Raw genomic sequence first — 18,054 nt, forward strand, 5'->3', positions numbered from 1 at the left:
CTATACACACGTAACCACCCAGGAGGAGGAACCTGCTTGGGGGGGGGGAGCCGTTTCTAGAAACAATAACTCTAATCAGTAGGGTCTTGTCGCAACTCGTGATTGCGAAAAACATAATTTGAATTCAAAGTTTCGGAATTCAAATTAGAATTAATTGGGGGAAGTAGGTCACAGATTTTACTTTTTTTTTTTTTTTTTTTTTTTTTTTGAGCAATCACGATTGCTTATTGTTCTCATTTGACCGTTTTTGGTGTCCGTGCCTTTTTCAACTTGGACCAGAAGCCTTTGCAGCACCACCGCCCACCGTCTGCCGGCGGCGCGGCGCGGCTGCTCCGGTTTTGAGCTATCCGCTTCTCCTGGGCGGTCATTCCAAGCTCGTCAGCTTGCGAGATCGAGATTTTCGCTCACGTGATCGGTTGTGACGTAGAAATGTCACAAAGTAGCATTTTAATCTACTCGAATGTAGCTTGCGGCTAGGTTCGAGTAGATTAGAATACTACTTTGCGACATTTCTACGTCACAACCGATCACGTGAGCGAAAATCTCGATCTCGCAAGCTGACGAGCTTGGAATGACCACCCAGGTCGGAGGCGTCCATGTCCTACACACACGCACGTTCACACACATACACACGCACGACTTCACACACATCCACTCACACACGCCTACGTGCATACACACAGGTCTACGCACACACACAACTATGCACGAGTAACCGCCCAGGAGGAGAGGCAGACTTGGGGGAGACAGGAGCCGTTTCTAGAAACAATAACTCCAATGAGTAGGGTCCTGTCTCAGTTCGTGATTGCGAAAAACATAATTTGAATTCAAAATTTCAGAATTCAAATTAATTTAAATTTTACTTATGCTTTACTATTTTCATTCATTTATTATTATTATTATTATTATTATTTATTTATTTATTTTTTTTTTTTTTTTGCTTTCTTAAGATTTAAATCGACGTTTATCATTTTAATTACAGTGGACACAAGGCGTTTTGATGATATTACCACTGTCCTTTGATTAGAGAGATTTTCTTTTAACATTAAACAACGTACCTTTGAAACAGTCGAATGGGGTTCGTTTTTTCCTTTTATACTTGTTTGGAATTTTGGTCTTACTTGTGGCTCCAATTTGACGTTTTTTTCCTTTATTGTTGACGATATTACCTATCGACGCTTTACATATCACAAAACCATAATTCTCACATTGTTTTTGGATAACAGAATATAAATATTTATCTATAGAAAGATCATAAATATAGCCTTCGAACCACTGCTTCGGCATTTTGAATAAAAACAAATCTTTCAAACAGCAGACGATAATTTTGACTTTTACAAACATAGTACAAGTGTAATTGCTTCTTTAGCAGCAACCGATTTTTATTCCCGCTAATCAAAATCGTATAGAAAGTGTCCGAACAGCAGCTGTAGTATATATTTGTTGAAAATTCGTTTAACATCATCTTCATTGTTTTTTCTTTATTATTTTTCATTTAATCAGTTTACTGCCAAAAATAATATTTCCCCTCTTCAGATTGTTAAAAAATTAATTTCATATGTTTTAGACACAATTTGCCGCTGTAGAAAGTAACCAATAAGCTGCGTAATCTCTCTTACCATGTAAACGAAAGAGACTGCAGTGCTATATTTTCTAGTATCAGATGGGCAAACCCTCTTATTTCCGGAAAGCATGCTTTCGAATCTGTTTGCAGAACAACCGTTTAGAATCTTCTTCCAAAAAATGTAATTGTGAAGAAAACTTTCGTTCTACAAAGTAGTAGGTGAAAAGTATAGCTATTTTGTGCTATTCCAGTTGTAAAAGATACTGAAGTCAGTTTTATAGATTGTTATTATGTGTCTGTGTATGAATGTACATTTGCTATGCTAGAAAACACATCCTTACAAGTCGAGATAAGATGGAACAGGAACGCTTTGGGCGTCCGAGTCTTTACATTGATTAAGTTCATTTGTCAAACCTTGGCTTTTGTTTTTGTATTAATAAGAAAGCGGCAAAGGAATGACCTTATCTCCTTATTTATTAGTTGGAAACGAGTAAAACGTAACTATAGAACTAATTATTTTTCATATTTGTCTGAGATCTTTGTTTCAATTTGACGTTACAAATTTGCATAATAATACCTTTTTATCATACACTCTTTTTTTTGTGTGTTGCAACACAGTATTCTTCAACCGTTGAAAAAATTGCAAGAATTTTAACCCACTGTCTAACAGTGTAAATGATGAAGATTTTAAGTTTTTGCTGCTTGTGCCTCTGATAAATGAACATGAGAGATGAATTTGATGATTCTGTACAGTTTGCCTTTCATGCAGAAAGATGTATGTGCCTAGGTTGTGGGGGGAATGCAACTTTGTGTACATTTATTTTAAGGTGAATTCTTCATTCCAAATTTTTCCAGAATATAATTGAAATGTAAGGTTGACTGACCCGCGAATGAACATTTAAGCACAATTTATTTTCAAGAAATTCATAATATCGTTAAAAACGAACATTTTGCACATAACTGTAAAAATATTTCAACTGATAATTGCAATCATTTAAAAAAAAAAATCGGGAGTTTTTTTTTGTGGTTCTTCGACAGATGCTTTGCGAGGTTGAAGTGAAAGTGTTGTAGTGCATTGAATGAACAAGCCCAATCAGTAAAAGAAATACAGCAATTTCTAGTCCTATTTTTTTTCCTTTTGAAAGCATTGAAGGAAGTTACTACTGCCGATTTACAAAATAAAAAGCTTTTGAAAAATTATTAAGCAAAAAAGTGTCTTTAGTTCACAATGGCGTGCTCATTTACTAGTACGTCTCCCGTCTTTGTAGAAATACTCCATTATATTTGACAATTTGCTTTTATTTTTTGGAAAGTATTTGCTAAAAATAGAATAAATCTCCATTTTCCCCAAAAGAATGTTTTTAAAATCATCATTTACCATCAGAAGCACCATGTTCAAAAACTGTATTTTCGACTTGCAATATCCATCTGTTCGAAATTACTTTTATGAAGCTGCATAAATACGACATCATCAAGATATATTTCGCCGCTGTTACCGAGAAATAAAGAGCCAATTCACAGCATGGTTATTTTGTTAAAGAAAAAAAAAACGAATTTATTCTGTTTCTTTATCAGGCATTGCTTCGATGCGTAACAGCCCTGAACGGAGACCCATTGACTCAGTTTGGTAGATGGTCATGCAAAGGTTGTGAGTTCGAATCCGCAACGGCCGAAAAGTATCGTTTCAATGGCTTATTTTCTTTCGCAGATTTCTGTTTCAAATTTCCATAAATATATAATTGAAACTTATTGCAGTAATTGGAGCTAAAGATATGTTATTAACTTTTTCAAAATATTCCACAAATTATGAGGCATTGATTTCAATTGATTTTGTATCTTTATTATGCATTGGTTAAGTGCATATCATTCCGAGATGGAGACCCATTAGCTCGATTGATAAGAGTGTTATGCTAATAACTCGAAGGGCTTGGGAGCGATCCTCCCCAACAGACAAGAAATTGTAGTTTATGAATGACAAATCTTCCTCACCTGAATTCTGGTCTAAATTTCAACGAATGTATAATCTCAACTCATTGGGGGTCGGATTCAAACCTTAGTTGTGTTGTTGCATTGCAAACAGAAAAAAGAAATTTATTTTAACATGGTCTCTGAATCGTATATAAATTACATTCTTTCTCAAAGATGTTTTTGTGGGTACTCTATAACTTTCTTATTATTTCATCAAATTTTCAAAGTAAGACATCCTTTTTACTCCGATATCAGCGGGAAAAAAAGGAAACGAGTCAATAATTCAAATCCCTGATTTTAAAATGTTTTTTTTTATGACAGCAAAAATGTGCTCTTATTAAAAAAATAATAATGATAAATAAAAACTGATTATTTTTGAATAATTTCTGTCGAAAGCGAATACTTCGCACGAGTCAGCTAGTACTATTTCATTTAATTTGAGCTCTTATTAATTTGAGTGCAGTAAGAGATACTTTTAAGTATTTTAATATCAACCAGGTTTATTCAGAATATTCCTAAAAAAGGATGTGCATTGGCTAGGTCTACAGTGTGGAACTTCATAAGGCTAGGTCCACAACGTGCTGCAACTGGGTTACTCTTGTAGACGTAGCCATTTCCCAGGTGCTACGAATAATTTTCAAAACTAGAGAAAAAGATCACCAGAAAAAAAAATCCACTCTGTAACTAGACAGGTTCGCATACTTAGTAGTACAAACTATCAGAATTTCAAGTTTGGATAACAACTAGGCAGTATTTTGCTCTGAAAAATTTCATGTTCCCCAAAAATATCGAAACAACATTATACTGAGTTTTCCTCTAAACTGTTAATTGTAGCTACTAAGCTGGAGAACTAACCCTACGATTTGGTTTTGAATTTGCATTTTTTAAAAAAAAATTACATTCTTAATACTCTTAAGAGAAAATTTTGTTCTTGCAGATTTTATTCACAAGCAACTTTCTACTGCCACCTGTAATTTCGCTTATTTACGCAATGTGCTTTTCTGAAACTTAACCATAAAAATGTTTTTCACCAAGCGGAAAAAGCGATATAGACTTTTCAAAGGAAATCGATAAGATTGTCGATACATCGTTTAGAGAGATAAATAGCACAATCCAGAAAATAGGACTCAAGAGATCCAGTGTCAACAGCCTATAACTGCTTCGGTAACAGTCTTCATGTTTGACTCCTTCATTTACAAACAACAAAATCATATCCTCACATATATAATAGTGAGTTCACTTTTCGAGTAATACTCTGACGTCATCAACAATGAAACTGGTGCCATAGCCTGATAATTTGATAATATTTTTTGGTAAATGTTTGACTTGCAGTTAAATGCTTTATTTTGACAAGGCTGAAATGGATCCGGTAACTTAACTGTTTTACTGGTAAGACTAGTTTTAGGAGAATGAAGAAACGAAAAAGTGTTTTCAATTTAACGATGTCTACTGGTAACGTTAATAAACTGTAAAGGGTTAAAATTTTAACTATCAAAATATTATCAAACAGGCATTTGCTTCATTCAAATGTAGAAGCAATTTTTACCCGTCATTTCTTGACGGGCAATTTTCAAGTTTTAAAAGAAAAAGAAAATAAGTTAAGTTTTGAAGTACAGCTTAATATAAAGCTAAATAAATTTCATTATTATTACCGATACTGCAAAAGAAAAAAAAAGCTTAAAATAGGGTTAATGAAGTAGGAAAAATGTGTTTGACTTTTCTGCATTTTTGTTTATGTGTTTGTCAGTATCAGTCTTGTGCTCCCATGTGATAACTGTGCAATGATTATTTGATGAAAGCCATTTTTAAAACCGGATTTGTAAAAGTTGATAAAGTCAATTTAAACAATTGAAATTCGATTTCCGTTTAGTAAGAAAAAAAAATCCAACAGAAATATCAGAACGTCTAACAGACGTCGCATAATTTGTGTGAATTGAATCAGGTATGTTTTGCTAAAAAAATTGTTTTAACACAACATGTGTGAGTATTTATTTTTTTTAAGTTTATTTTATTATGGAAAATTCGTATTTAGTACTAAGTCCGCTTAACATGACGTTGTAAAATGCAATTAGCAAGTGACAGCTTAAAATAGGTGTCTAATTTTCAAATGTTAGATATAACACTAGCTGTTTTATAAGTAGAACTTTATATATAAAATCCCAGAGGAATAAAGACTAGTGTTCAATGTAAAACAAATATTTTTCAATGCATTATGCAGTCTAATTATCGTGACTGGGTAGTTTTAAGAACACAACTTTCTACTGTAGCTTTAAAGTAAGTTCTTTTAAAATAAAATGTATAGTTTTCGCAGCGTGAATTGTAAGAAATCAACTGTCAATATTAGTGCTTTCATGTACCGTGATATGAATGTGAAAAAAATACATAAAAGATTCTAGCAGACTAACTTAAAACGCATCTTAGCCTTAAACGATCTTAATTCCGCCAAATATTTCAGGTATAAATTATAGACTAAATTTTCCGAAATACAAAACACGATAAAGAAAATAAGTAAAAAACACCCTCGCTCACTGCAGTGGATAAATCATCTTGCTGCGCTTTACGTTGGGCAATTTGTCTTCACAACTTCGGGAGAACTATCTTTTAAAGAGCATAACTATAAAGTATGATTTGTGCTCGCCCTCAGATAAACAAATTAATCTTACAAAAGAATCTGCAGTTTTCTTTCAGACTAGTTAGACCGTTCTATTATTATGCCTTTTCTCTCTCTCAAATTAAGTTACAGTGATTGGACAGAAGGTATTCTAGTTCAAGCATTAAAATCTCAATCTCTATCTGGAGTATATAGTATAGTTTTAGTAATATAACACACACAAACCTGTTTTTGTGCGTAGGGATCGCATAAAAATCGCATTAAAAAATCGTTCGAAACTTCACGACTTTTCGCAACACAGTATTTTTTTTTTTTTTTAATGCGGTGGATAGGGACTTCATAAAAAAGTGTGACGAAGAAAACAATCCAAAAACCTAACGGAATAACTAGGAATAGTTTCTTGAAAGAAAGTCAAAACAAACCAAGTGATGACAATTTCGCGGTCTCGTCACGTAAACAGAGGAATTTTTGAGAGGTCAAAGTGATTTACCAACGGGGTGCTTCTGTGGTCACTTGAACATACTACCTCGCACTCGTTTTATAAAAAATTTCATCAGTTGAGTCCCAATCTGATTGAAATTTTCATATTGTATACAAAAAATCTTGCAGAAAAAAATCGCACAAAAAATGATAGCACAAAAACAGGTTTGGGTGTATAAATGATTTATTCCTACAACACTAAATAAAATATATATAAAAAGGAAAATTTCAAGCTAAGGTTACCTCTTTTTTGAGTGGATCGAGCAACTTGGAGGGCCGCATGCAACCCATGTGTCACAGGTTGAGCCTTGCTGCTTTCTAGTACTTAAGTTATGTCCATTTATTTCAACATAGTGTTTTGAAATTTTAAAAATGTACAAATTTACACTTGGGCAGTTAATTCGTTGTTTGTCTGTCATGAATCAAATGTTAAGTCTGTTCCTCATGCAAATGCTTTTACACTATATTAATTAAATGGTATGAAACAAACTTCGTGAGAAAATTACTTCTACAACTTTTTTACATTAAATATATTGTTAATTATGTTGTACGTAATATGGTATGATACGTCGAAACCATGGTAATTCGAGTTAGTCTGATGTTATTTTTGCTGTTTATGATTATTAATATTAAATATTTTGCCCAAAATATTTACTTTTGTATCCTTCCTGTCATCATATTCAATGTATGACCTCATTTTGAATGAACATTTAAACATTTTTAAAGCAGCAAGGTAATTTTAACTTCTTTGGTTGTTAGTCTGTTAATGCGGATTCGCTCAAAAATAAATCTCAATCGTGATTATTTGTAGTATTGTTTCAGTTAATTAAAGATATTACTAATTGCCCAAACTGAATGCACATTTTTCAACCTTGTATAAATCTATTGATTAATAACTTTCTATTGGATACTGTATGTTGTTTTTCTGTAATCGATTATTACGTTACACGACATCTTCGTTATATATCGTGATCAGAAAATTATTTAATGCCACGTTCAGTATAAGTGTATTTAGGATAATTGAACCACATGAATACACCTGTAGTAATGAAACGCAAAATAAACGTTGATACCTGCAAAAAGGAAGTTTTTTTTTTTTTTTTCTGAAGATGAAGCACGTTGTGTTTACGAAACACTTGCAGGATTGTTTCGTTTATTTAAAAAATATATTAAAGTGCATATTATTTATTTTCTTTTGGAGAAAAAAAAAACACTTTAGCAATCGCAAAATTAGTAGTCTCCAAACTCTTTGGCCAGAAATACAAAATATTGTTCAGAATCACAAGTAAGTTTTTGCGTTACAATTAACTGAATTGCGTAATCTTTGTATTTTTTATTAATCGTTGCTGTAGTATTCTTTAAATAGTAAGAAAAAAAAATAAAAATAGCCATCAAATCTCCAGTTTGCTTCCACTCGATGTTGGATTAGTTAAAACAGGAAGTAAAACAGTTTCTTCTGTTGGCGTCAGAACTAATTAATCACTGTGTTAAAGCATTAAACAATAAAAATTACTTTAAAATGGATACAAGGTTGGTTTATTTCAGTGGCTATCGACTCCACGACTCGAGATTTTCTTAATTACCCATCATAAGCTATTTTTCTTGAAAAAATCCTTTCATTACCTGTTAGAAGCATTTAGATGACCTTATAAATTTCTAACTGAAGAATATTGTACAATACTTTTCTCCAGTACCTGTCCAGCTTGGTTTTTTTTAATAGAGCTCTTACTATATACTTAGTTTCTACTGAAACAAAGCGAAAAAATATAAAAGAAATTTTAAATGTTAAAACATAATATACGGGATAAATTACTATGATAGAATTTAATATTTTAACTATTGATACTGCATAATATGGGCAACTAGAATTTTCGTTCACACAGTGAAAAAAAAAAAAAAACCTAGTAATTATTACTACTTGTTTGTTTCCTGCATTTAAAATTAGACCCGCAGTCGCAGACCATACTTTGGACACTAGCGGGTCACTTTTGGCCCGCGAGCCATAGTTTGGAGACCCCTGATTAATATTATTTATTTCAATTGCGCGAACATTTCACATAATTGTGTATAGAAGTTCATTATAAAGAGATTTGAAATGTGATACAAGCCCCATTGTTTCAATCTTAAGTTTAAAACAGGAAAATTCAATGCTTTCCATGTTTTAAATAATCTGCTCAACATATTAAAATTGTAAGCAAAACGAAAATACCTCAATCATGTACCACTTCTTTTAACGATAAGACTTTTATAAGGTTTGCTCTATTTGAATATAAGAAAACTGTTTCAATTTTAACGTCAAAATTCAATTAAAGTAGTTCTTCTGTTCCCACAGTGACCACCAGAAAACGAGCTGTTGCAATTGGCTTAAAATGCTAATTATAACAATCCCATGTGTGTCAAAAATCGTTTTCAATGTAAATTGCTCGTTGAAATGTAAGATCATTTATTTATTGCTGCTACACGAGGGTTTTTCTTCTTTCAAAAACACGATTTATTTAATTTCATGATGGGTTTCACTAATACCCCTAATTTAAATTGCGTACCTCACATTAAATTTTAAAGCAACCTTATAAAATTTCATTATTCAAAGTTATTCTTCTTTCTTTCTTTTTTTTCTTTTCTTTTTTGGAAGCGACTAAGAACAAAAAAAAGTTTCAAAGCAAACGCAAAGTGAATTAAACACTGTTTATACGATCAAGCTTAAATATATTCCGTATCTAATTAGATAGTGAAAAAAAACGAATTAGCAAAACGAATAAAAACTATGAAAGAAAAGAATTGAGAAAAAATCAGAAACTCTTTTCAAAGTTTTGCTCTTTTTCTGCTTTTTCAGATTACGAGTACCACTTTCATACACTTCAGGCTGGGATTTTTTGAAGTAGTTTTCTGAACTGCTATTTTGAAGAAAGGTTATGTTATGAAAACTAAAACTATTGGAGAAAAGTTTTTAGATCCTTAAAAAAAAATGTATAAGAGAAGGTTCTTTTAAAGAGGTAAACTGAGCATTAGCATACCGCTAAAACATGTTTTCTCCTCACAAAATCCCTATAATTTTACGTAATTATAGTGCAAAAAATTGCATCCGAATACTGATAAATACGAGTATATCTTATTTTCATTTGTTATTTATAGGATGAAAATGTACCCTTGTATTTAGCGCAGTTTTTAGAATGTAAGTATATTTTTAATTTCGATGTGAAATAAGAGTTAATAGATAATGATATCGTGAGACAACAAAACCTCTCAAAATTATTTGTTTTTGCATTAGTTTACTTACTATTGGTTAATATATTATTATAACCAGGGCTTTGGAGTCGGAAGGAAAATGGCCGACTCCAACTTCTGGATTTTGAAACGTCCGACTCCGACAGCAGCTTTTTTTAAAATTTATTTATTCATTTTTTTATTCCTCCCTTCTCCTCATGGGAAGTAAAAAAAAATCTTGCATCCAGAGATTCCTTTTTATGAAACTTTTGCAAGGTATGTTATTGCAAACCTAAGATGCATACAAAGTTAGAAATTCAATTTGAAAAAAGAATTTTCCAATAGTTGTGATTTTAAAAGTGAGATTACTGAAAAACTTCATTATTTTTAAAAAATAAAAAGGATTAATTTGCTCCTCTAGCCAAAATAAATATTAAATTATATTTCATCTATAAAATTTCAACAATAATAAGGTACTTAATTGCGCAGAGAGGCCGGGCACATGTACTTCTGGAGCAAATTTTACAAAAAATGCGGCTGTATGCTTTGCCGTGCTTTGTACAAATGGTTTTACTATACCTACATTTCTTCTTCTCTTGTTAATGTTTATTCACTGCCCTAAAATTAACACTAAAATGAAGATTTTAAGATTAACTGCAAGTATTGAGTGTTTAACTAAGAAATCATATTTTTATTCTTTTTCATGCTTTTTAGTGAGGACGAAGCTTATATAGTCTTTAGATTTAAAAACCAGATTGATTTTATTGGAACTTTCGGATTTGCTTTTTAGCGCCAACACATAACTGTATTTACCGAACGCCCTCAGAAATTTCCTCCCGAGCTACTGGCCCCGACTTGCTCAAGGGATACATTCCTTTTACTATATTATAACTGAGATTGAAGTTTAAAAAAATATTATTTTTATTTAAAAGTGATTACTAAAATGTTAGTCAACAAAACCGTTTGCAGACAGTTGCTATTAGTTAAATAAAGTTTAAAAACATGAAAACAAGAGGGCGGCGTAGTAGCTATTACAGAAAGTTCGATAAACAATCAAGCTAGCTGGTTGCCAATGACAGTTATTTTCCAATTTGTAGGCCTTTATGACATGCAGTCGAACCAATTGGTACTCACTTTTTAAATAAAAGTCGAAGAGAGTTAGTGAATATTAAGGAAAAAAAAAACCCGGAATCGGCATGTTTTCTAACGACTCCGACTCGGACCAAGGGCGCCCATATGGGGGTAGGGGCAAGTGGGGGCGCAAGTCACCTCTTTGAAATTAGAACTTCCTTGCTTTTAGTTCTTTTTTCTCTGCAAAAATGTAAAAACATTTCTTCTCCAGCAATTAATGAATAAGTTATTAAAAATGTCAAATCTTAATAACTCTAATCTGTACTAAAATCGGTTTCTATGTGGAAAATATCCTGCTAAACCTCAGGGAAAATATCTGACCTCCCCCCCCCCCCTTAAAATTTTGCATATGCACCCTTGACTCCAAATCTTCGACTCTGACTCCACAGCCCTGTTTATAACTACATTAATTAGTAGTTGTCCTGGTAGCAAATAAGAAAAAAAAAGGAAGTTCAATAAATAATTAGAATAGTTCTTACTAACATAATTGTTATTGCTACTTGGAATTGCCGCAAATGTACAACGAGTAGCACATCATGCAAGTTTACGTAGTAATCGTTGTAGCATTATAGCTTTGCTAGTTCACGTTGTATTTGCAATAGTAGCAAACAAGTAGCCTATTCACTTTTTAGCGTAGTAGCGTAGTTATTCTTAACAATTTTACTATATCTACTTGGATTAGTAGCAACTGCACAAATAGTAATACATAATATTAGTTTCAGTAGTAGTTGTAGAAGCAGCAAAAAAGTAATATAGCATACTATTTAATATAGTAATTGAAGTAGCTGCAAATAAGTGATACAGAGTGGGTATTCCATTCTAAGTTAATCCCAACATCACTTTATTATAGCAACTTAATTTAGAAGCAGTTGTAAACACAAGTAGTGTGTAGAGCACTATAGTTAAAGTAGTAGGTGTAGTAGCAGCCTACGTACGTAGACAAAAAGAAAAAGCATTAATTTCAATAAAACTTCCAAAGCACGTTTTCAGACAGTAGTACATTCCCGAGTAATAATTAAGGTAAGTGCGCCAAATAAGGCCAACCTAAGGTTCAGGTTAGTAATATCGCTTATTTATGATTCAATTGGTACCAACTTCTGTACATTCATCAAATCACTCCAAAAAAGAGAAAAAAATCACTCATTGCGAAAATTTAAGTTAACATTATGTTTGTCAATAGTTTTATAAAGCTGGGTGAATTAGCCTTATAATAGTGTGCGCAATTAGAATCTTCATGTCAGAGCCAAATAATTTCAACCTTCTCTACGCTTTTCCCTTTCTGGTTGTCAGGGTTACGGCATTGTAATTTTTTTCCTCACATTTGATTCTGCAACAAATAAAATGGTTGCTTGTTCTTCCAGTAAAAATAATAATACAGAAACCCCTCGTAACATTGCGCCTGCCTCGTTGTATGGTGTATTTGGTATAACTCACTTTTACACTGCCTAACGAATAAGTTAATGTAAAAATCATGTTGCTTTAAATTAGGGACACTAATAAAAATGTTTGTTCTCTAAAGAAGTATTTCTGTTAATGAGCAAAAAAGAAAAACTGATATGTTTTGCATTAATCAGAACTTATTGCCGTTTGTTTTACAAATTCAGATTCTCTATTCATCATAAAACAATCGAAATATCTGAAAATACTTTTTTATCTTAAAGAACAATTAATAAGCTAAATTAGTTTTGTTTTTGCTTAGAAAGTAGGCATAATATGATAAGTTAAATATGTTGCAAGCCAACCTGTTGTTTATTTGTACATCAAATAAATAATTATTTTTAATGACTTCAGTTATGTTGCGTTTTCGGACAGATTGCGCTTTTGTTGTTGAACAAGGTATAATAGGAAAAAAAATCATTTTTTTAGATTCGTTGGCAAAATACATTTTGAAATTGTAAATAACTATGTTAAAAGACATAAAACAATATTAAATAATTCAATTTGAATGCCCCCCCCCCACGTAATTAAATCCTAGGGCAGTTTCGCATCAAAGGGAGCCCAAGTGCCACTTGCTGGTAGAAATTGGGTGCCAAAACTATCTGTGCCATTGACATCCGTGCCTTAATGGTAGCACATGAAAGACTGGAGGCCATATCAGAGTATTGAACTAAGTCTGAAAAATGCTTAATAGCCTAACGCAGCCTAATTGGAAAAAAATCAATGTTTAAAAAGATGTTTGAGAAAAAAGATGTCAAACTAGTTTTAAGACGTAGTAATACTTAAGAATAACAATAGTTATCTTTATTAATTTGATTATTTTTATGCACAAACTTTTGTAACTGAAACACTTGGGATTCTTCCTACCGATCAACTAAGGCATACAAATTTCCCAAAATATATTAAAAGCTCCTAGGCAACGTCTAAAATACGCAACAGTTTAAAATTCATAAAAACGTAGCAAGAGCCAAAACTTGTTGATAACTTTGATTCTCTAGGCACGTTTCTGTCATGTAATCGATTTTGGATTCATTTTTATTGTAAGTTCAAGCTTTAGAAAACTTAATAAATGTAAGTGAGGTATTAACAATAAAATGAAATGGAAAGGGAGGTTAGGTGATCTATGTTTTTCCCTACAGAGTTTTTCTGTGCTTCGGTTGAAAAAGAATGCGATAAAAATGTTGACTGATAATTTAAAACTACTGCTGAAGTATTAAACCTCCCAAAAATGTAGTAAAACTCGTAAACAGATTAAATTCGTTAGCTGTAGAAACAAAATAGAATGTAACCGGCTTTCATCAATTATTGTGTGCAACTCAAATTACGTTACACAGGAAGTAACTTCTTTTATTTAGATTTTATTCCTGATTTTAAGTTACTACTTTACTATGTTGCTAGATATATCAGTTTTACTAACTAAGAAATGGTACATTAACTTAATGTAAAGCTTTCGAAATGTCAATGCATATTTTTGAAAAATACACAAGTATGATTTTTCCAAAATATCCTTTTTTAGTTTTAAAACGAAACATAAATGATATAATATATACAGTAAGAGGATTCGCCAATGTTTCGCCACCAGCCAGTAGTTGACCACTCGAGCACTAATATGCACAAAACAAGAATACATAACTAGATATGGCATTTAATTTGATTGCTGGAACTAATTTCTAGCATCCCATGAAATACTCGATTATAATTTATACTTAAAACTGCTAAAATATGAGTAAGTATTTTAAGTTAGAAAAAGTGTGGCTTAAAGTTATCTTAAATGATTGCAGAGAAATGTTTAGTCAGTAAAGCATTTTAGTAATATCATAAAATATAGATTAGAAACACTTTGTACTGATACATTAGATTTACAGCTGTGTTAAACCAAACAGGAGTAAAATACTGTTCAAAGCTGCTTCCTTAAAATCGATAAATGTTTCTGTCAGCACAAAAATAATTTCTTGGCAATAAAAGTAAATAAAACTCAGTTGTAGAAAGTATTGTTGAAACAAATACAGTTTTATTTAATTTGTAATTGAATGAAAAGTGCTGACTTCAGAAATAAATTCATGCCAGCTTAAAGTAAATAGAGTTTATAAGTCTTGCACTAAAACAGAAATGTTAATTTAAAAAAGTGATATAAACGTGTGTATGTGGCGTCTATGAACTTCCAGGGGAGTCCAAGAGGGAGCTTTAAAGTTCCACCCCCAATGACCCTTTACCTTTAGTATCAACACAGTGCTTATCCATATAATGACTGTTCTGACTAAACTCCAAAAGGTAAACTCTGGCTATGCTGGAGAATAGTGCGAAGATGAAAATTGTCCAAACCATCTCAGAACTCCAAAAGGTTCACGCGTAGAAGTGCATTATCTTCGTGAAAAAATCTTTTTAAGACATCAAAATGACAGCGAATTCTGTTTAAATTTGTAGCAGTTTTTTTGTTTTTTTCAATAAATTTTAGTTATCAGTAGAAGACCTTGTAAACATCCTGTATGAAACAATTTGTTCGTAAACCAAAAGCTATTATTCTTTAAGATATCCTTTGACGAATCTTTTAGCATCGCTTCAGAACCATTGTCGGCAGAAATCTGAATCGAGTAACCTAAACTATTTTTTAACGAACTATTTAATAGCGCAAATCTGTTAATTTTTGTCTTTGGTTTAACATGGAGATAACGCTCATAAATATCGTTTTCATCATTGAACAAGTTGAAATCGATGAACCTAGTTAAGGTTTTTCTAAGAGGGTTTAGAATTATGAGGTCTAGACATTTGAATGCTGATATGCTTTTTTAAAAATATTGTACTCTGGCTTTTTTCTTTTTTTTTTTTTTTTTTGCTTTGCTTTCTTCTGTTTTTGAAAACCTGGCTTAAAATAATTTTATTTTATCTAATGTCTTCCTTCAATGACCAAGTATGAATTTCAATGACTTTTAATGTACAAGTTTTGCTATATAACGGTCTCGAGAAGGAATAATTTCCAAGTGAGTAATACAGCAATGGACCTTTGCAATAAGAAACTGTAGACGAATAGACAACGGTAGAGAAAAGGTATGCTTAACTTAACAGATTCCTTACTAATTATAGCATTTTTTACGACGCCAAAGCGAAAAACAAAAGCATTTTTAAAATTTATTTCAAAAATACTCCAAAATACTAAAAGATCAGAAGTTATCTGACTTCTTAATTAACATGATAAATTATTTAGTTATAAAACAACTTAATTGATGTTTTATTAACATTTGCAAATCGAGTAAACATCTATTCTTACATTATTGGTTACAAGCAATGACAAAAAGTAATCACTTCCCATTTATCAACTACCATATGGCCGTTGATAAAGTTGCAAGTTCAAGAAATTAAGGAATATAATGAAAGAAGAAGGGAAATTAAGGAACATAATTGAAAAAAAAAGGCAGTTTAGTTCCCTTCTGACGTTCTCTTTTACCATCGATTACTCATTCGTAAAATCATTTGATTGCTTATTTTTTGTTTTAGTTTTTATTCTTCTGTTTCTTGAATAACACAATTTGCTTCTGAAAGTGCATTCAGCTATTTGGAGCCTGAAAAAACAAGTTTATGTTATTTGAGCGAAATATAAAGAAGCAAATAACATGAAGCTAGCTAGCAGTAAATTATAATGTTTCGGAATTTATTTATAGCAATTCTGAATGGGTTTTCCTTTCGCTCAGTTTGTCTTTTTTTTTTTTTTTTTTTTTTAGCTTCGATGTTCATTTAAGATCACAGTTTTCCATTTTTCATCGCATAAATGGAGAAACTCCTTCCATCGACTACATGATTTATTTATGTTATTTTTTCTGGTAAACCAAAAGAAGTTTTTTTCTCTCTAATCGTTTGGGTACTATTGTATTATAACTCAATGAAAAGTTTCCATTTGGTTTCAATTTTATTTTTCACAAGGTATAAAAGCTTCGGCTCAAAAATATTTAGTGAATTTGCACAAAGTTCTCATTTATTTAGAATTGCTGGGTGTTTATAATGTATTTCACTAAAGAAGAAAATTCTTTTAAAAACTATTTTTCATTAAACAAAAATTTTTTTTTCATTGATAATTACCTCAAATTTTTTTTTCAAACACCTTTAGTAGTTCTGAAACGATTCAGACGATTTTCAACTACAGGCCATGCGAGACTGTAGTCAGAGTTTATTCAGAGCTAAGGTTACGTTATCTTCTTCTTCTTCTTGCTTATGTCTCTGTTATGAATCATATTAGATCCATGAGGTTGTTCGCCTTAATCAACTTCAAAACAGAAGCAGGTCTCTTCAGTAGATCTTCACGTACCAAACCAACACAAAAAATCAGATGTTGTGCAGTGACCTCTTCAGTATGACATTTGGTGCAAATTGGGAAAGTCCTATTAACATGAGAAAATCTGAGGGTTTTTAGATGACCTGTGCTCAGGCGAGCCGAAGTATAACTGTCGTTAATAACGTAACCTTAGTAATAACGTTATAACTGTCATGTAATGGATTTAAACTGTAATATTAGAATTGGCAATATGTGTTGAAATCAAAAATTATAGGGGTTTTATATCATTCATAGACGCTATTTTCAATTTTTGACATTAGCGCTACGTACATGCCTTAAGCAAATATGTTACAGATGGGAAAACACTTAATAAGGTAATTATAAAAAAAGAAGAATTATGTATGAACTTTAAGTAGTGTATTTTGGAAGTAAATTTTCTGCTAGACTTTTACAACCTGCATTTACTATACTCGGCTGGCATAGTTATTAATTAGTTAAAGTATAGTTTGAAAAACAAATGCTTATTACAACTGACAAGATGAAAGACTTCCAACACGACGATCCACAAACAAGACAATTTATTTTAACTAAGAATGTCAGTTGGTATTTTTTAATCGAGTGGGAAAGTGAGTAAATAGACTGATTACATTGATTTTACTGGTTCAACTCGCATCTAATTTCACAACGCACAGCAAATTCCCACTACACATAGGAAACACGTGACGAACACTTTCATTTGGAAAAAAAAAGGTTGCCTGAATTTGTTCCAAACATAGTTCTGAATGTGCTCCGTTAAAAAGAAAGAGTGCTGAAATGTTCACCGAATGTGTTTCGAATATGTCATTTCAGGATTGAAACGCACCAATCACGGGTCAGAGCAGGTGGAAGTTTATTTGGCAAACTTTTTAAATTATCGTTTTTTTTTTTTCGTACAAATACAATTTCGACAGCCGTCTTCAACTACCGGTCTGTAGAATCTTCCAATATGATAGTATTAGAAATTGTGTTGTAATGAATAGCTATGTGCTGGTGTCACGAATGCCACCAAAATGCATGACCTTCCTGATCGTACCCCCCTCCTCGTCGTTTATTGCCCGGCGGTGGTTGACAGCTGCCCTTCAAGATTGCTACAAAATGAACAGCAAAAAATACTGGCATAATCAAAGGAGTATTCCGTAAGTGCTATTCCGTAAGTTATTGTAAATCAGGGAATGATAATTGTCTGGTAATAAAAATCAGCCTCATAGCGTAATGTGATATCGAACTTACAAATATCAAGTAAATATAGATGTGTATGAAGGTCACACGCCATATTACACACATTTTTCACAAGCTGTAAGGCAAAATCAATCGACATTTTTTTTATAAAATATTTAATTTGACAAACAATATACC

The sequence above is a fragment of the Uloborus diversus genome, chromosome 10 (genome assembly GCF_026930045.1).
Source record: "Uloborus diversus isolate 005 chromosome 10, Udiv.v.3.1, whole genome shotgun sequence".
Lineage (NCBI taxonomy): Eukaryota > Metazoa > Arthropoda > Arachnida > Araneae > Uloboridae > Uloborus > Uloborus diversus.